This window comes from Geotrypetes seraphini, chromosome 1 (genome assembly GCF_902459505.1).
Source record: "Geotrypetes seraphini chromosome 1, aGeoSer1.1, whole genome shotgun sequence".
NCBI classification, from domain to species: domain Eukaryota; kingdom Metazoa; phylum Chordata; class Amphibia; order Gymnophiona; family Dermophiidae; genus Geotrypetes; species Geotrypetes seraphini.
In genome coordinates, this window is record NC_047084.1 from 235,148,867 (window position 1) to 235,170,578 (window position 21,712).

Consider the following 21,712-nt stretch of genomic DNA (forward strand, 5'->3'; position numbering starts at 1 on the left):
AGATATTAATTTATATCACTGAGCAGCCTGGTATCCCAGGAAGTCCACCTGAAAACATAAGACCGGCAAACTATGCTTATCAGTTAGATTTATCCATTCAGGGAACCCCTCCTGAATGACCTGCTTCAACTGCAACCATCTATAATTTTGTGATTTGTTAAGACTGAAAAGTATTCTTGATTATTAGGTTATCTATATATCAGTAACAAACCCAGGGATGAGTGTGTTAGACTATAAGTCCTTAATTCAGTAGAGAACCAAGCAGATGAGAACTGAACTTCCTAAAATAGTAAAGGAACAGAGGATTTTTCTTGTTGTTTTTTTTACTAGCTGAAAGCAGTATAGAAGACTGAAGTAGAAAAGGGAAATTATAAGATGCTATGCTAAAAGCAAAATCAGAGATATACAATGATTACTTAGCTCTTAGAGCTCTGTTGTGCTAAAAGCAAAATCAGAGAAATGCTAGTCAGGATTACTTAGCTTTTAGAAATTTGCTGTGCTACAAGTACATGTGTTTCCACCATAAGGCATATGGGGACAGACTTAAAAATCTCACTATGTAGAAGAAAAGCAGGAGAGGGGAGATATGATAGAGACATTTAAATACCCATGTGATATAAATGCACATGAGTCGAGTCTCTTTCATTTGAAAGAAGCTCTGGAATGAGAGGGCGTAGGATGAAGTTAAGAGGTGATAGGCTCAGAAGTAATCTAAGGAAATACTTTTTTACAGAAAGGGTGGTAGATGCGTGGGACAATCTCCTGGAAGAAATGGTAGAGACAGAGACTGTGACTGAATTCAAGAAAGCGTAGAATAGGCACGTGAGATCTATTAGAGACAGGAAGAGATAATGGTCACTGCGGATGGGCAGACTAGATGGGCCATTTTACCTTTATCTGCTATCATGTTTCTATGTATTTGTATTCACAAGCTTATGTGGATGGATGGATGAGCAGGTAGATGAATGTAATCTTCTAAATAGGGATATATCTTAAGAGAAACACATGTAGAAGAAAATAATAAGGGGAAACCTTTCATTTTAGGAGATAAATTTCCCTTTATCATGTCAGAACAGAATGAGCAAAATAAGGCTTTACTATAAAATACAAGTAAATCAGAAAATCCACTCCAATAAAAGTCTGAAAGGGAATGATGGTGTGTGGGGGTGCAGGGGAGGAGGTTGATCAGTGTTTAGAAGGTAACAGGCAATGGAACTTTGCCTTTAAATTTATTTGGTTTTGTTTTAACATACTATACAGATAAATAGTAAAACAATTGTCCTCTTGATTCAGATTTGACAGTTTCAGTTAGGATAATCAATGTGTGTCTGGCTATCATTTCCTGCTAAATGAGATTCAATAAGATACCACTCAATACTTCTTTAACTGAATTGCCATGAATCAGCAACACAGAGATACATGTGTCAGATTTTCCAATTAGGTTACATAGAGTAATCTTTTCTGATAAGCCTCAAATTTAAGGCCAGGTGTGGTTTTGGATTATCATTTTGATTTTGGAAATTATATATTCCACTCATCTAGAAAGAAGCCTTGGCTTCAACTTGGCTGATCATTTGCTAAAGTGTTTTCTGTCAAGGTTATGGATTAAAATAGTTTTAACCTCCATAAATTACTATATTGTTCTTATTCTGTGTCTGTCTTTCAAGATCCAGCATAACTTGTAGATATAAATATAGTACATAGATACAATAAAAGCTAATATCAAAAAGTTATTATAAAAGTACCTCAATTAAAACACAAAATAGACATATTTTATTATATGTCTATTAATTCCATCCTCTTCTCCCCTGAGGTTATGAGTTCAATTCCCACTGCAGCTCCTTGTGACCCTGGACAACTTACTTAACACTTCATTGCTCCCAGGTGCAAAAGAAATTCCTGTCTAAAATATGTAAACCAGTTTGATTGTGTAAACCATGCAGAAAAAAAGTAGTATACAAGACCCATCCCCCCCAATCAGGAACGATAACCATAGGCTATTTTTGGCACTCCTTCTAATTTTAGTATGCACATTTCTAGACTCATATACTGATTCAGAAGGGCAGGAAGATACGCCCCTTGGTTTGATGCCTTGACCAGGCACCTTGCTTGTTCATTTGGGTTGTCCAGAAAAGCCTACCCCTTCTTCTACAAAACCACACTAGCGTTTTTGAGCGCAGAGAGCATGCAGAGGGCTGCACTGAATGGCCCATACTGCTCCCGATGCTCAGAGTTCCTATGAGCGTGGGAGCAACGTGGGACATTCAGCATGGCTCCCCACGCTAGAAACTGTTAGCGCAGTTTCATAGAAGAGGGGGCTAAAGTTGGAAAAGCTATGCAAAATTGAAGTTTTCCCATGAATTTGATTGTGCTTGATCAGAAAATAATTTTTATCAATTTTTTAAAGCCTGTCCTGAGATCATTCAAAACCACATAATGCCTCATTTTTCTTAAAATTTGCTATTATTTTTGCTTAATGGAGCACATTTCTTGGGTTTATAGCTATAACATATGTTTTCACATTCAGCAATAATACATTGATTAAAAAACATTTTGTGCAAAAAATCTAACAGTATTTTATTAAATGAACCTTTATTTAATAAAATATCACTTTATTGTGGAATATAACAAATTTATATTTGCTAATTTATATTAAGAGAAATGTATATTTGCTAATAGCTAAACAAGTACACTTTGGTGTAGTCATCTACTAATGGTATGAGGCCTTGATGCAAGGACTTGAACAGCATTGCAGGCTTTATCCTGACTATTTGAAGAAGGCATTGAATGCTTGAGTGTTTGGCATGCCATTGAGTGAACCCAGGATGGGCTTTAAAAAAAATTTAACAAATTAACTTCTGATCAAGCACAATCAAATTTGTGGGAAAATCTTCAATTTGCACAGTTTTTTCAACTTTAGGTTTTTCTGGACAATTCCATTGCTCATACTTCATAATTACCCTGTGTTTCTACGCACAGGAAATGGAAACTAGAAGTTAGATAGGAATGCAACTGCACAAACTACGTGAACACACTCTGACCTTTTTCATGTAAAGGGCCAGAGGGTGAATACGAAAAAGCTCTGAGAGCCACCAAAATATTTCAAGCTTATACATGGAAGCCTATACTAGTTAATGCACTCTTCTCTGTTTTAGCAAAATGTTGATATGGTTTCCACAACTCTCTCAAACAGAGGTTTCTTAAGCTTTGTCATATCACTTTAGTACAAGTGCATCTAAATATGACACCTGATATTTGACCTACAGCTGCCCTACACAGACCTCCATCCATGCCTGGTCTTCAGCAATCTTTTTTTTTTTTTTTCAAACATTTACCCTCCCCCTCCCCCCCCCAGTGGTGTACCTAGCATGTGTGACACCCAGGGCCCATCATTTTTTGGCACCCTCCCCCCATCTGTACAAAAAACATGATTTTTAGTAACAAGCCACACGTCACATATGAGTACCTAGGAAAAGGCAGCATCTTACATACTGCAGTGAGAAGTACAACAGCAATACACCCATTGTAAAACTAAACAAGCCAGACTAATACAGATCAATCCTGCAGTCAATCCTAACAGAAAACCATGCCTTTCGAATACACAGAACACAGAAAACACCTTCACCTAGTATGGAATAAGTAAGCACAAACTTACCCCTCCCCCTTTTACAAAACTATAGTGTGGATTTTAGCCACGGTGGTAACAGCTCTGACGCTCATAGAATTCTGAGCATCAGAGCTGCTACCACCACGGCTGGCACTAAAAAACGCTCCACAGTTTTGTAAAAGGGGGGATAAAATAGAAATACATAGACAAAGGTTAAATTGAACCAGCAAGAAGCTGGACTCTGCATACAATGTAATACCACAGAAACAGTGACACATGTCTCCTAAAGCAATAAATAAATAGAAAATTTTTGTTCTACCTTTGTCTTCTCTGGTTTCTGCTTTCCTCATTTTCTTGTTACTCTCTTCCTTCCATCCACTGTCTGCCATCTCTCTGCCCCTATATGGCATCTTCTCTCCTTCTATGCCCCTTCCAGAAACTGTATGCCTCCCCCTTCCATCTCTCCTTTCACCCCATTGGTCTGGTATCTGTCTCCTCTCCTTCCCCCCCTGCTCTGGCATCTCTCTCTTCACTCCCTTCCTCCTGTTCTTCCCTGTTCTTCCTTCTCAATTTATTTTCTGCCTTTGTCTAAATTCTTTTTTACTATTCAGTCTTCAATTTCCCTCTTTCACTGTGTCTACCTATAGCTTGCCACCTCTTTCCCTCACTCCTTCCAGTAACTAACTCTATCCTATTCCCTCAATCCTGCATGTACCCTTTTTTTCTTTCTCCTCCCCACTTCCTTCCAGCATCTGCTCCCCCTTTCCCTCACACTTCCATTCAGCAGCTGTCCTTCCTCTCCCCCCACACTTCCATTCAGTGTCTGTTTCCCTCTCTCTACCCTTCCATCTACTGTTCACCCTCTATCTCACCCCTTCCATTCACTGCCCTCTGTGCTCCTTCTATCCAGTGTGCACCCTCTCTCTCTCTCTCTCTCTTCCATATAGCATCTTCCCTCTTTCTATGCTCCTTCCATAAACTATCTATCCTGTGCCTCTTCTCTCCTTTGTACATGATTGATTTCAACTCTGTCACCTCTCCATTTTTCTCTCTCTGTCACCACCCCCTCCCCTATGCTCTGGCATCTCTCTCTTCTCCTTTCTTTCCTTCCCACCTCACAGTCTGGCATCATCCCTTCCCTGATTCCCGGCATCTCTCTGCTTTCCTTTTCTACCATCTCTCCCTCCCCCTCCATGCTCTGATATCTCCTCCTTCCTTCCCCCCTTCCTTTTCCCTTGATCTGGCATACCTTCCTCCTTCCCTCCATGCCCTGGCGTCTCTTCTTCCCTTTAATCCCTGGCATCTCCTTTCATTCCCTCCAGTTGAGTAGAGCAACACTCTCCCCAATTCTCTCCCCCTCTGCTCCCTTTCCTCCTTCTATCACCCAAGGCCAGGTGTCCTGAACTTCTTCAGGCAGCAGCAGCATTCACAATTCACTGCTGTTGCCGGCTTCAGACCTTCCTCTCTGTCGGGTCCTGTCTTCATGAAAACAGGAAGTAGGCAGGACCCAGCAGAGAGGAAGGCCTGAAGCCGGCAACAGCAGAAAATTGTAAAAGCTGCTGCTGCTGCTGCCCAAAGAAGATAATGGCACCAGGCCTTGGAGCACCCGAGGCAGACCGCTTCTCTCCCCTCCCAGCCGAACCCCCGCTGAACCTCCTATCTCTCCCCCCCCCCCAAGTGAACCTTTCCGACCCTCCCAGCGAGAGCAGCAAACCTCCCTCTAGTAGCATCGGCTGCTTCGCGGCTTTCTCCTGCCAGTGCAGTGTCACTGATGATGTCATCAGTGACGCAGCAGAAGGAGGAGAAAGCCGCGAAGAATCCAGCGCTACTGGAGGTTAGGTTTGCTGCTCTCGCTGGTTGGGTGGGAGGGTGGGAGCGTGATATGGACCGGGCTGGCTGTGCACTCCCCTAAGGCTGCACCCCGGGCGGACGCCCCCCCCCCGCCCCCTCCTTGGTACGCCACTGCCCCCCTTTTATAAAACCATAGTGCGTTTTTTAGTGCCAGCTGTGGCAGTAACAGCTCCGATGCTTTTAGGAATTCTGTGAGGTCATGCGTATGAGACCATTGTTCTATGAGATACTGGTGTATTCTAAGAATATATTTGCAGAGTAATGGTTTGAAAATTAGAGAATGTGTTTGTATGACTATCTGCCTGTCTGCCTGTATATTGTCTAGGACAAACTATACAATTCACTTTCACCCTTCTACTGCTTTGTTCTTCATCTGTACTACAGCTTGAAATTTAGATGTGTTTTCTAAAAGCATTTAGTAGAAATTTAATGGTGAAATAAAACATGTACAATTCCAGTGGGCTTTTCTTGTGAAGATTTACATATTAATTTAAATGGTAGGCTAGAAACAAGATATTATTCCCTTCACACTGATCTGAATATCAGATCTCAGTGGGATATCTGACTAATATAGCCACATATATTCCAAAGCATTCTAATTGTTCATTATCAAGAAAATTGATAAGTAGCTTTCTGTATGCATAGAAGTCTCTTCATACATGATTTAAGCATTCACCTATGATTTAAATTGAACTTATATAAGCAAATTCACCAGCTTTAAAGTATTTTATAAACACATTTGCAGGATGGTTTTAACATTACTTTATTTTCATACTAGTCCTTTATTTTTCTATCTGAAATCTATGACCTAGAAATTATTGTTGTCTTGTAATTAATGTCAAGAAGTGCATTTTCTGAACTCCACTATGTTGCTATGGAAAATGCCACAGCATAACAACCAGAAAGTTCGTACTTGAGGACATACGGTTTTGACAGGCAGCAGAAAACCAGGACATTACATCCAAACATTAAAGCAGCAAACATTTGGTTCAGTAGAAAATTTACAACCAAATGATTATATTTTATTTTTATTTATTTTACTGATTCTAGGGTCCTCTTGCTAAGCTGCAGTTAAAAGTGCATTCTTGCGCAGGATTTTCCTGCATGCTAAGGCCATTTCTACCGTAGCCATAAAAATGCCTTTTTCCTGTTTTCTGTATTAAATGAGATTCACAGATACTGTGTGTCTTGAGAAGGTTTCTTTTTATGAGATTTTTTTTTAGACCAGAACCTGCTTGGAATAGTGTATTAGATTATTAGTTTGGGCCTGGATTCGCTAACCGGCGCCAATTATTTTAGGCACATTAGGTGCCCAAACTCAGTTAAAAAAAAAAAAAAAAATGCTGTTGAAACAACATTTTTAACCAAGGGCTCATTTTACTAAGCTGCACTAGCAGTTTTAGCGCACGCTTAGCTGCAATGCCGCACGCGCTAAACGCTAATGCCTCCATTGAGCTGGCATTGGTTTTTCCATGTAGCGCAAGGGGCAGCACATGCTAAAAACGCTACCGCAGCTTAGTAAAAGGAGCCCCAAGTTTCAAGACACTTACCATGCCTAAAAAATTGGTGCTGGAATCGCACCTCCATAGGCATTTTAGGCTGCCTAATTCCCCTGTGGGTGTGGCTTACGCCAAAAGAGGCATTAGGTGGCCTACAGTGCTTGTGGAGGCATAATTCTCATCATAGCTAGACGCCAGAAATATAAGCCAGGAAAGCCCTGGCCTACATTGCCAACGCATACTTTACCAGAGGCGTGCTTCTGTACCCGGCGCCTGATTGGCATGTGATCAGAAGCCGCTTTTAAGCTGGCTGTCGACAATGGCAACGGTTACATAATCCAGGCCTTTATGTCTACTTTTAGCAATCCCACTTAACTAGACAGAGCCATTGAATATCCTCTCTAACTACCTAAGCTGGAAACTGGCTAGTTTGTGAGTGGTCTAGGGGTGGAGTTACGGCAAAATGGAAACAGCCAATTTTCAGTTTGCAAACTAGCTAAGGAACTGCATAAAGTTAGGACAGAAAAATAGGTATATGGATATGGAATTTGCAGGACTAGGGGGCCCGAACCTCACCAGATATCTTTCTTCAGCCTTTTATAATACATCCTGTAAATATTACTGTAGTATCTGCACGGTAGTAGGAAATCTTCTTCATTGGTGTTTGCTCTGGCTATTCCTCCTGTCTCCCTTGCTATTCTTCTACATTATCTTCTATCTTTCTCTTCCTTATATTTGTCTCTTTCCTCCATTTTCTGTCTCTTTCGTCCTTGTCCCTCTTCAATTGCAGGCAAACTATAATGAGAGGCTCCAAGTTAGAACTGGGAAGTTGCTTTGTAAGAAGAATATTTATATCTTGAGTATAATCTACCTTTAATACTGCCTTCTAGGTGGTAAGCTTGATTCTGACTTATTTATTACTCATAGATTAGAAAAGCTGCTCTATGTATGCTATAACATGTGAGTACAGTGGTAACCCTGGTCTCACTCACAATGTTCTGGATACTAACTAAGTTTTTTGGATAGGGTACACTTGCCAGGATCTAACATAGTAACACAGTAACATAGTAGATGACGGCAGATAACGACCCGAATGGTCCATCCAGTCTCCCCAACCCGATTCAATTTAAATTTTTAAAATATTTTCTTCGTAGCTATTTCTGGGCAAGAATCCAAAGCTCTACCCGATACTGTGTTTGGGTTCCAACTGCCAAAATCTCCGTTAAAACCTACTCTAGCCCATCTAAACCCTCCCAGCCATTGAAGCCCTCTCCAGCCCATCCTTCCCCAAACGGCCATATACAGATACAGACCATGCAAGTCTGCCCAGTACTGGCTTTAGTTCAATATTTAATATTAGTTTCTGATTCTAGATCCTCTGTGTTCATCCCATGCTTCTTTGAACAAAGTCTGATTTTTGAGCTGGGTATAGGCTGGGGGCCAGACTTTCTCCAGTAGGCCAAAGGATAATTTTTTCTGGTATTAATCCACTTCACCCAGTCTTTTACTCAGCTGAAAGAAATCAAGTCAAGACTGATGAAAAATTGATAACTTTAACTTTACTCGAAATTTGGATTGCAGTTTCAAACTTCCCAAACTATTTACAAAGAGTCTTTCAAAGCAATTCTCAGTCTTTTATGTAAATCCCTCTCTTTGTTTCTATATATGATGCTGTAAAGGACAGTGCTTAGCGTGATTCCATAAAATGTCTTACTTGTAGTGCCTGTCCATTTGACTAGCATTTAGGCACATGGTTTGTTAGATTGCCCCTTTTTGGATTGTAGATCACACATCTGAGTCCTTCAGTGCTACTGTATTAAACCAGCTGAAAGAATCCCCAGGAAGAGCAGCAGTTAGGAGATATGAATGAAAACACAGTTCCTTCAGAACCTGGTGCACTATTCTACTTGTCACAAGTGACCCTGCACCAGTGGGTGGGTCTTCAAGCAGTCCCTCCATGCTGCTGTGTTGAACCAGCTGATAGAATCCCCAGGAAGAGCAGCAGTTAGGAGAGATGAATGAATGACTATTCTACTTGTCACAAATGACCATGCACCAGTGGGTGGGTCTTCAAGCAGTCCCTCCATGCTGCTGTGTTGAACCAGCTGATAGAATTCCCAGGAAGCACTATAGAAATGATTAGTAGTAGTAGCCTCTGAAATAGATGAGATAGACTATAGACTGAGTCAATTGGATAGTTGCTGGAAGAAGACAAAATCTCAGATTTGGACTTTACAAAAGGTGGGGTGGTTTGGAATTAAGGATAGGCTAACTTTACATAGACAGTTGGAAATCAGATTAAAGATTTCTGAATTTTCCTGTATGCCCATTATTATCTGCTGAGATATTGCCGAGGAAATATCTTAAGCAAATGAATGTATAAATCTGACTCAATTTTGTGGAGGGATGCTTCAAATATTTCCTGGTATGTCTTGGGCCATGAAACAAACAAACCAAAACTGCAGATATGTACAACGATGTAGGCAAAATTTATTGTGACAACCAAAGTATATTAAAACCTTTTTACCAAACAAGGGACCCAACACAGTCCGTGTTTCGGACAACCTTCATCAGGGGTCCTTGGTGGAAAAAGGAGAAAAAAACCATATGTCACAAAAAATGTTGAAAAATACAATAGAAACAAACCGATGATGTGTCGCGCCGAGAATCATTAAAAACTGTAAAAATTGCGCTATTTTTACAGGTTTTACAATAAATTTTGCCTACATCGTTGTACATATCTGCAGTTTTGGTTTGTTTATTCCTGGTTGTTTTTTTCACTGCAGACAAGGTTGGACCCCTCTTCCTTTTGGGACATGCAAGCAAAGTTTAAGCAGTTTCTCAAATTTAAGGCAGTTTTTTTAGCCTTTGGTGCTACTTTTTTCTTAGAATTCCCCTCCAAGAACTAGATTTAAGTTTAACTCCAGAGAAAATAGAGTTAAAAAACAAAGCGTATGGTCAAAGGTGTATTGGAGTGAATGAAAGTTAAGTCAGTGACAGCTCTCTGCAGTAGAAAGTCTTTATCAGAGCTTATCTTACGATGAATAGAAGACTATCAAATCTAGAGATGCTCTTTAATAAACAAAGGGCTCCTTTTACTGAGCTGCGATAGTGGTTTTAGCACATGCTGAATTGCCGTGCATGCTAGACCTTAGCGCCAGCATTGAGCTGGCGTTAGTTCTAGCTGCGTAGTGCGGGTTTAACACACACTAAAACCCTGCGCGTGCTAAAAACGCTATCGCAGTTTAGTAAAAGGAGCTCAAAGAAATAGAAACCAAATAAGAAACCTGATATTTATGAAGGAGCAAAAATATATAACAATATTATATGATTTGATTGTGTAGGCTAAAGATTTACCCATAAAAATGAGTACCGGGTAGTTCATTGTTAGCTAAAAGAGCCAAGCCAAGCTGGCTGAAAGGAAGATACAACTGAGCTGACAAAAACTTCTGAAATAAGCACATTGTTCTCATTGCAGCTGTTTCTGGGAGAGAAAGATCACTTAGTTCATGCCCCAGTGCAACAAAATGTCTCTGAAATGAGGGCTATTCAGTGGCGTACCTAGGGTATGTGGCACCCGGGGCCCATCATTTTTTGACACCCCCCCCCCCCCCCATGTAAAAATTTTTTTTTTTTTTTGCAATAACCATGAAATGGAATAAATGGTCAGAATAGAAACAGGCAGTGAAAATTTTCTTTTATTGAACCTCATATATGTAACCATTATTCCAAACATAACATAACATAAATTATGTCTAAATTGTCATGACATTAGAAGTACATATGGAGTAGTTGCAGGTGATGCTTGGGACAGTTCTGATTGTGTTAGTTCGGTTTTATGTGTTTTTTGAATAGAAGGGTTTTTATTTCTTTTTGAAGGTTTTGCAGTCTGTGGTTGATATCAATTGGTTGTAGAGTTGGGGGTCGAGTGTTGCAGCTCGAATGGCTAGGAGGTTGTCGAACAGTTTTTTTCTTTTGACGTTTTTGGTTGGAGGGTGTGTGAATGGTGCACAAGTTCTCCTATGTCTGTTTGAAGTGGATTGAATTATTTAGCTGAAGAAATTAGTTACCCCCCCATTCCACACACATTAATTCTCTTCCATTTTTGTTCCCATTATAAAAAACACTGATAAGTTCCCAGAAAAAAAAATACATTAAAATAAGAAGTGAAAACAAAGGCCCCTACAGATGAGAACATAACATAAGAATAGCCTAACTGGGTCAGACCAATGGTCCATCATGCCCAGTAGCCCATTCTCATGGTAGCCAATCCAGGACACTAATACCTGGTCAAAACCCAAAGAGTAGCAACATTCCATGCTACCGATCCAGGGCAAGCAGACACTTCCCCCATGTCTTAATAACAGATTATGGACTTTTCCTCCAGGAATTTGTCCAAATCTTTCTTAAAACCAGCTACACTATCTGCTTTTACCATAACTTCTGGCCACTTCATTTTTAAGTTTAGATCTTTCCTTTCAAACAGAGACCTTGCTAGATGTCAAATACAGCACAAGGTAACTTCACATGGACTTAGCTGTGCAGGAAATGTGAATCTCCTCATACACCCACCATATAGTGCAAAAATGTGCAAAGGTCTGTTTTTTTCTTTCAATCACTACATAGCCTAATGCCACACAAGCAGCGCTGTTACAAACATATTCTGTAGGTCAATGCTAAGGATAACAAAGTTTCCTTCCTTGGACCAGAAGGAGATAAACCACTGGAAGAGATCCCAAAACAACACTCAAAGACCCACTCAGTGTGTGAATCAGTTGAGTGGAGTGGACTAACTGGGGGGTGGAAATGGGCCCGGAGTTTGCTCAGCAAAATTTCCCAGACCACCTCTTCCTCTCAACACATTGACACGCTGCCACCATCACCACTAGGAACACCTCACTGGGTAGGCCAGCTATGCTATAAACTTTATAAAACACATTATTATATTTTCTTATAAAGCACATATTTTAACTGACCTCTCTGACATCCTCAGCCTTTCCATTCACAAAAATAGAAGGAAGAAAAGTTCCCATTTCCTGCTGTCTCATGTCCCCGGCCTATACAATATTTTTTTTCTGCAGACCCTTCAAAAGTCTGACCAAATCCTCGTTTCACTTGCATTATAAAGTACTGAGGATGCCATCTGTCCCCAATCCCAGGTCCTAAAGTCTAAGACAGTAGCGCAAACTAATGCTGCCAGATACAGGAAAAAAAAATTTTGATTCGATTCAGCCCTATTGAATTGGTTTTTCAATTCGATTTTCCTGCCCAGTTGGGTGATTTTTTTCAAAACTCCTGGTGGGTTTTATAGCTTTTTCACCCCCTTTGGCTTCTCCTAACCACACTGGCGCTGTGGTGTAAATAAAATAAAGAAACAAAAAGGACTTTTCCTCTTTCTGTTAAATCCTAGCTCACGTTTGCAGTCCAACACCAGCTCTGGCAGGATACACATTTCAAATCTGACATGTTATAATCACAAAACAGAAAATAAAATTAATTTTTCTACCTTTTGTTGTCTGGTTATATTTGAAATCTTGTTGGTCCAAGGCTCTGGTTTTCTTCTGATAACTTGCTTGCCAGGGTCTCCTTCTTTCTGCATGCTAACCATCCATCTGCCAACTCTGTCCTCCCTTTCCATTTCCCTTCCCTTCCCAGGAAGTCTGGTATCTTTCCTTTTTTTCATCTCCCTCCACAGATCCACCTTTTCTTAAATACCCTTTCATCCGGCATCTCTCCCTCCTTCCCCACCATCCCAGAGTCCACCATCTCTCCCTTTCTTTTCCTAATTACCCTCCTATCCAGTATCTCTATCCCTCCTCCACACCATCCCTTGTGACCAATTTCTCTCCCTTTCTGTTCCTTCCCTCCCTAAATCCCATGGTCCATCATCTCTCTCCATCTCCTCTATTTTCAGACCCATTATTTCTTCCCCCCCCCAAAGTTTGGCATATGCATGTCTCTTTGAACACCCCCTTCCCTCCGTGTACTTCTAAATCATGGTCCCCCCCCAAAGGCCTGTCCCCCCTTAAAGGTCTGCCTGTCCCACCTTGAAGGCCTGCACCCCCCTTGAAGGCCTGTCCCTTCCCCTTGTAGGCCTGTCCCCCCCCTTGAAGGCCTGCCTGCCTGTCCCCCCCTTGAAGGTCTGCACCCCCCGAAGGCCTGCACCCCCCCCGAAGGCCTGTCCCCCACTTGAAGGCCTGTCCCACCCCCTTATAGCTTCTCCCCCCCCTTGTAGGCCTGTCCCCCCTTGAAGGCCTGCCTGCCTGCCTTTCCCCCCTTGAAGGCCTGTCCCCCCTTGAAGGCCTGCACCCCCTTGAAGGCCTGCACCACCCCCCTCGAAGGCCTGCACTCCCTTGAAGGTCTGCACCCCCCCCCGAAGGCCTGTCCCCCACTTGAAGGCTTGTACCACCCCCTTGTAGCTTCTCCCCCCCTTGTAGGCCTGTCCCCCCCTTGAAGGCCTGCCTGCCTGCCTTTCCTCCCCTTGAAGGCCTGCACCACCTTGAAGGACTGCACCCCCCCCCCCCCGAAGGCCTGCACTCCCTTGAAGGTCCGCACCCCCCCGAAGGCCTGTCCCCCCCTTGAAGGCCTGTCCCACCCCCTTGTAGGCCTGTCCCCCCTTTAAGGCCTGCCTGCCTGCCTTTCCCCCCCTTGAAGGCCTGTCTCCCCCTTGAAGGCCTGCACCCCCCTTGAAGGCCTGCACCCCCCCTTGAAGGCCTGTCCCCCCCCCTTGTAGGCCTGTCCCCCCCCTTGTAGGCCTGTCCCCCCCTTGAAGGCCTGCCTGCCTTTCCCCCCTTGAAGGCCTGTTCCCCCCCTTGAAGGCCTGCACCCCCTTGAAGGTCTGCACCCCCCCAAAGGCCTACACCCCCCCGAAGGCCTGCACCCCCCTGAAGGCCTGCCTGCCCCCCTTGAAGGCCTGCACCCCTTGAAGGTCTGCACCCCCCCCCCCGAAGGCCTGTCCCCCCTTGAAGGCCTGCCTGCCTGTCACCCCCTCCCCCTTGAAAATTTACATGTACAGCATAGATTTTTGTGTGTGAACTTTAGGCCCCTTGGTTTTCTAAGAATATAAATAAGGAAACTCTTTAGTTTCTGGGTTTTTGCTTTTTTAAATCTGTGAAATACAGAGGCACTAAGATGGCTTCTCCAGGGCAGACCTTGCATAGCTGACTTTCTCTGTTCCTCTATGTGCAGCAGACGGGAAGATCAGAAAACCAGATTTCCTCCTCCCGTACGCTCCTCTAGTACTGCACCAACTTCCTCTCCGACGTCAGAGGCATCGCTTGCCTGCCCGCCCGCCCCACCCTGAAGGCCTGATGCCCCGACCTACCCCGAAGGACCGCTCGCCCCCCTGGCCTCCCCGCACCACCTATGAAGCAGCCGCAGCAGGATCGCGAAGTCAGCGTCAGCGATCCCTGCGCTGCTTCCTGCGCCACGGTCCCGCCCCTCCTCTGACATCAGAGGAGGGGCGGGATCGCGGCGCAGGAAGCAGCGTAGGGATGCTGACGCTGACTTCGCGATCCTGCTGCGGGCTGCTTCACAGGTGGTGCAGGAAGGTCAGTGGGGCGAGCGGTCCTTCGGGGGTGGCGGGGGACTGAACGGCAAGGCCGGGAACACCCCCCTTAGGGCTGGCACCCGGGGCGGCCCGCCCCCCCCGCCCCCCTCCCTAGGTACGCCACTGGGGCTATTATCAAAGAATTCCCAAATATTGAAGAAGATCCTCTACGAGAAGTGGCAGAACAAATGGTGAAGTGTGTTTGACTCCTGCAAAACCAACTATGCAGATGTTAACTGCTTTGTGTGAGCACTTTTCCCTGAGACCAAGCAGGAAAAAAAACTCTCTGATGAAGCTAAATGGATTAAGGCAAACCTGAATTCTAATCATACTAGTGATACCGATCTGAATGATCTTCAAGACAAACGTGAGTCCATTGAGAAGAAAGTAACTGACTGTTTCCAAATTCAGACTGATTAGAGCACATTCAATGCCTATCAACAAAAACCCGAAGACCCTTTACAACCAAATAGTGGTACGATGCAAGAAATGCTCTGGAATAAAGGACCTCCTGAAAAACATGACACTAATGGACTATTGCTTGCTGTATAGTCTTTGTTAAAAAAGAAAACGCATTTCGAGTGGGGTACAAAAATGCCCAAAAAGCATGGTGAAGTTGCTAAGAATTGCAAACAGCTTGACCAGTAAGCATTGAAAGGTTATAAACTGGCAAAGAATCAAGGACAGCATGAGGGGATTTGTACATAGGTATAAGGGTGTGATAGTTTAATGTTAAAACGTAACTAGATTATAGATTTCTTATACCTACTACCACTACTTATTTCTATAGCACTGTTGGACATACACAGCGTAGTACATTAAACATGCAACAGACAATCCCTGCTCAATGGATACCTTTGTACTCTACGCTCATTAATGTAGTTTGATGAATTTGTAAACGTCATCCTAGATCGTGAATAAAGAAAATATATAAAAAGATCTTTTAAATCAATTACAAATCAAAAAGGAAACACAAAGAAACCAACACATTACCAAAGAATCATTGCAAAAGAAGCATCAAAGACAAAAATACATTAGCTCAATTACAGGGGGAAGAAAAGGAGAACGTTAAGAAATTAAAGATCAAGAAATCAATTAGAAGTAAAACCATGCAAAACAAAGCAGCCAATACTTGTCATGAACCATTAAGCCACTGCAAAAGAAAAGTAGAAGGTGGATGGGAACAGGCATTAAGTCTTCCCTTCAAAAAATATATCTAATCATAGTGTTTACTGATCTGAAATCACAGTAATGTAATGCACACGTTTTTACCTGATATGGTGTTTTTCCTTTACTGAGTAGGGGGTTAGAAAGAAATAGATTTAAGAAAAGAATCTTAATTCACTTATAATTCCAAATTAAAATGGAAAAGTTAATACTAAAAGATACTTGCCTGATGTTTTATGTTTGCAACTGAGAAATCTGCAGAAAAGAGGGGGGGGGATAGAGATCCAGTTTATTTTTTATCTTATTGGGATGCAACCTTTATGCTCAACACATACGAGCCAATATCCAGGAAAGGCTCTTACCCAGTTAAACCAAGCTGCCCAGATCAGGAGCAGATACTCACAAGCACTTAGGCCCTGATACTAGAAACAGTATCTAACCTCTAGGCGCCATGTGGCGTGGTTGTCAATCAACCTCTAGGTGCCGTTTATAGAATTATGCCTAGTCGGCATTAAATCCTTTGTCATTAAGGCCAGGGTTTTCTTTGCCTAAATGAGTTTGTTTAATGTAGGCACCTACCAGTGCCAGTCAATCCACATCCAAACTCCGTATCACATCTGGCTTGAATCCATTCCTAACCATGCCTACTTTCCAGTAGGCACCGGTAGGTGCTTTAGTATAGATGCCTACCTTGAACTGGTAGATGCTTACTGAGTTAGACTCCTACCAACAAATTGATTTTTAAAAATCATGTTATGCTTTTTAATGGCACTTTCAATCAATGTCAGTGCTGATTAAGCCAATTAAAAATATTAAGTTAGGTGCCTAGATTGGCAAGGTGCACTGATCTAGGTACCTAACTGTTGGCGCCTTTTATAGAATCACGGCTTTAGGATCCTATACTGTATATGGCACCCCAAAAAATTGACAACTTGTAGAATCACACTAAGCCCCAGTGTGTCACAAATTTTAGGTGCACCTATTTAGGATAGGGAAAACTTGTGCCTAATTTGTACATGTATTAGGCGTATTCTATAATAGGGTGCATAAATTCTAGGATCGTCTACAATCCACCTTTGCTCCTACGCACCCTTTTTGGATTCACACACTAGAAGTGGAATGCAGCACTTTATAGACTATCCCCCTTTTCTACAAAGCTGCGCTAGCATCTGCCATGCGTCAACAGCCCCAAAGCCTTTTAAATCTCTATTGGCTTCGGGGCCGTTACCGCGCGCTTTGTATAAGAAGGGGTATGCCTACCAATTTGTACATGTAACTTTTTTATTAGTGCTTATTAGCGTCAGTTATGAGGCATTAATTGCCAATTATCAGTTCCAATTGGGCTTGTAAATTAAGCTGTGTGCACAAATTCGCCGTGTGCACTGATTTGCACACACAACATAAGGTGCCATATACAGAATTTGAGGATTAGAAAGGATGTTCAGTAACATTCTCTGATTAATTTAATTTAATGCAGAGTTTATATACCGCTAAATCATCACACTGACTTCAAATAAGTTTACAAGAAAACAAATAAAAACTAGATAGCCAAAAATCTAATCAGGTGCTTTAAGTAATTTCCCTCTCTGTCCCAATGGGCTCACAATCTAACTGCAGTACTTATGAAAAGGAATGAACAAACAATCATCGCCATACATAACAGACATAGATGAAGGAAGGAAGAGGGAATAATACTTATTTATTTAATTCATTTTCTATCCCATTTTTACCAAAGAGCTAATAATACAATAATTCAATAAAGAAACATAACTGTGTATGGCCGTTTGGTGGAGGATGGGCAGGGGAGGGCTTCAATGGCTGGGAGGGTGTAGATGGACTGGAGTAAGTCTTAACAGAGATTTCGGCAGTTGGAACCCAAGCACAGTACCGGGTAAAGCTTTGGATTCTTGCCCAGAAATAGCTAAGAAGAAAAAATTAAAAAAAAAAATTTTTTAATTGAATCAAGTTGGGCAGACTGGATGGATCATTCGGGTCTTTATCTGCCGTCATCATCTACTACTAGGAGAAAAAAACTCTATGAAACAGTTACATTACATTACATTAGTGATTTCTATTCCGCTTTTACCTTGCGGTTCAAGGCGGATTACATAAGAGTTGTTATGATAATAGGAAGAAACATATTGTTAAGATATTAAGAAGTACTTAGGAAGAGATTGAGCATTTTCTAATTTGTTAAGGAGTAGTTGGTAATTTCAGGAGGAGTTCCGAGCCTGTTTGGTTGCGTTATATTAGTTTTATGTATTTTTTGAAGAGTAGGGTTTTTGTTTCTTTTTTGAAGGTTTTGTAGTCTGTGGTCGAAGTCAGCATATTGGTGAGCTGTCGGTCCAATTTCGCTGCTCTGGTGGCCAGTAGGTTATCATACATTTTTCTTCTTTTGACATTTTTGGTTGGTGGGTGTATGAAAATTGTGTGGGTTCTCCTGTGTCTGGTTGAGGTAGTTTAGGTTAGTCAATTGTTCCAGTAGGTAGGGCTGTCTCCGTTTATAGCTTTGAAAAGAAGGCAGTGGAATTTGAAGTGTACTCTGGCATGTATTGGGAGCCAATGTGATGTGGTCATGTTTCTTCAGTGAGTAGATAAGTCTTAGGGCTATATTTTGTATTGTTTAAAGTTGTTTTATCGTGGTTGCTGGGCAGGGGAGATATAGTATATTGCAGTAGTCTATTAGGCCTAGTATTAGTGATTGAACCACTAGTTGGAATTACTGAACAGATAAGTATTTAACAAATAGGTAGTGCTCTTTGCCGGGGTGGTTTAGGGGCAGAGTTGGGACAAACCTGGAGTTATCTGGGCACCACAGAAATTCAATGTCCGTGGACAGCTAACCAAGCAAATTGCATAAAATACTGTCCTAAGTATGTTGGGATAATTATCCGGGTATGGCCATGAATATTGTTGGGATTACCAAAGACCCAGATATTTAGGCCCTGTTTTACTAAGATGCGCTAACCGATTAGCATGCACTAATTAAGTTAGTGCACGCTAAACGCTCACACGTGCATGTTAGTCTATGGACGCATGCATTAGTGTTTAGCGCGTGCACCTTAGTAAAAGAGGGGGTTAGTGTCGGTACCTGGACCCAGTAGTGTAGTGAGGGTAGGAAGTGCCCAGGGCAGTGGTGCCCCCTTGCACTCTTCTCTGCCCCCACCCCCACAACATGTATGACTTCCCTTTCCCCTGTACCTCTTTAACTCTTTGCTGGCATGAGCAGCATCTCCAACCTGCTGCTGCACCCCAGCCTCAGCTCTTCCTCGGCATGAGATGTTGGAGATGCTGCTTGCGTCAGTAAAGAACCAAAGAGGTATGGAGGGGGGGGAGAGGAAGAGAGATGCCAGTTCCCCCAGCAAGACAGAGACTGGGGCAGTCCGCATCCATTGCCCTCCCTTAATACACTACTACCTGGATCAGGCTCAGCACTGAATATCATTGTCTAATTCAACCCACAGCAGTTAAAGCATACAAAAATGCTGATTTTGCAGACTAATATTGCCCTCATAGAGGGTAATTTTATGCAAAGTCCCCTATATATGAAAGACAAAACAACAACAACCTTGCAGCCTATTTTATAAAGGTACAATAGCATTTATGTACCTTTATAAAATATTAGCATAATCCTTGCAGAACTAATGCCTACTTTACCTAGACCAGTGGTTCCCAGCCTTGTCCTGGAGGACCACTAAGCCAGTTGGGTTTTGGGGATAGACCTAATAAATATGCACGAGAGAGATTTGCATATAGTGGAGGTAACAGGCATGCATATTCATTAAGGCTATCCCCAAAACCCGACTGGCCTGGTGGTCCTCCAGGACTGGGTTGGGAACCACTGACCTAGACTGAGTTTGTGGATTATTTATGCCTGCTCAGGAGCAGGATTAAATGTTAGCATGCAAATTAATAGGGGAAACCCCAGACAGCTAAGCAGCAGAGAAAGCCCTGGAGCCGCCAATTGATGGCTTTGGAGAGTCCTGCTGGATCAGATGATTGGGGGATTCCCCTGCCGCAATCAGCTTAGTCAGCAGGGAGGCAGCAGGGCAGAAGAAAATATTTTGACAGGACAGATGGGTGGGGAAGAATTGTGCCTAGTGATTGCTCTTCTAAGCAAGCACCAGGCACAGTTCTTCCCCCTTTTATCTGGGCTGTTCCGCTGAATAGCAAGCATATAATTTTTACTGTTATTTTGGAGCTTTTCTGAAGATGGCTTTTGCCATAAAGGATGAACAGGTAAGGTGATAAGATGCATCCTTGCCTGACATCATGTTTTATTGGAAACCAATCAGTGTTGCCATATTTTGTTCTCACTGCAGCTTTTTGATTTTCGTAGAGGCTCTTTATCAGCTGAGTTATGTGTTTGGGTATTCCCATTTGTGGTAGAGTTCTCCATAGTATTTCATGATCCACACTTTAAGGGAACATTTCTTTACAGAAAAGGGTGTTAGATATATGGAATAGCCTTCCAGTGGAAGTGATGGAGATAAGTACAGTATCTAAATTCAGTACTGTCTCAAGCTAGCACACAAGATCTCTGAGGGAGAGGAATGATATACAGCTGAGCAGTTGGTATAGTTGGCCAGATTTGAAAGTCCATATGGTCTTTATTTACTGCCATTTTCTGTATTTCTATGAGGATATTTATAACTAGTTGAAAAACAGTAATGCTTTTGACCAGAACCTTAGTTAGATCTTGTTGGAGGTGTTGTGCCTGATTCTGGAAGCCATATCACTAGAAGATTTTAAACATGACGCTGTGTTCCCTCTAAGCTGAGCAGGAGTCCTCCACCCACAGTCTCACCAATAGAGGGTGCTGTTTTACTGTCACATTTTTCAATTGTGAGGGACAGGCAAGTTCTGCAGGACTCCAGGGAACATACCTGTCCTTAGCGACTGAAAATATTCCACCCCCTAGTGGTAGCAATGCAGCTGGAGGACACCTGCTCAGCTTAGAGGGAACAGGGACATAAAATTATGTATAGTTCATACCATATGCCCTATGAAATATATAAATAAAGTTGAATAAACAATTTCTAGGTGATACTTTTCTATAAGACTAACAATGTATATTGACTGTGACTAAAAATATTGTACAACTAGTCTTATAGCCCGTTACATTAACGGGTGCTAGAATATATGTCTGTCTGTCTTTCTTTCTGTCTCACTCCCTCCTGCTGTCTGTCTTTCTTTCTGTCTCTCTCTTTCCTTGGCTGTCCACCACCACCCCTTGCCTGCTCCCCCTGTCCATCAGTAGCCCTTCTTCCTTCTTTTTACCTCTCCTGTGTCCACCACCACCCCTTCACTGCTCCCCCTGTCCAGCAGCACCTCTTCCCTGCTCCCACTGTTCAGCAGTAGGCCTTCTCCCTTTCTTTTACCCCCCCTGTCCAGCAGCACCCGTAACCTGCATCCCCTGTCCAGCATCCGACTTTGCCACAGCTCAACTGACTGCATGAGCCGACAGCCGCCTCAAGACGCCGCGGCCTGCACGTGCCGACAGCCGCCATGCGCGCCTCAATCCGACAGCCGCCTCAAGTCAGCCTGGTACTGGCCTGTTCCCGGCATCGCTGCCACCGCCGCCATCCATGCTGGGTGGGAAGGTGGGCTCTATGAGAGGCCCGCGGGGCCGAAGCCGGTCAGCATGGCTGGTGCTTGGGAGGAGGAGTCCTAGTGTCTTCTAGCATGCATACGCACTCTTTCCGGCCACGGACCTACAGATCAGGGATCACGGAACACGCCGGTAAGAGTGTGCATGCGTGCTTAGGGTTTTATTATAGCAGATGAATGAGTCCTCAGAATGTAAATATATATCACATATGGAAGGAAGGAAGAATGGAAAATGAGATATGTTAGAGATATTAAATTAACTGAGAGGCATTAATAATGAAGAAGTAAGCAGAGGATATGCTCAAACCATTGTAGGTGGAGGGAACCCAAATTAGAACAGAATCAACAAAGCATGGCATGTACACAAAACATCCATAGATAATGTAATGATAAAGCCTGAGACTGGATAGGTACTGAGTTATTGTATTA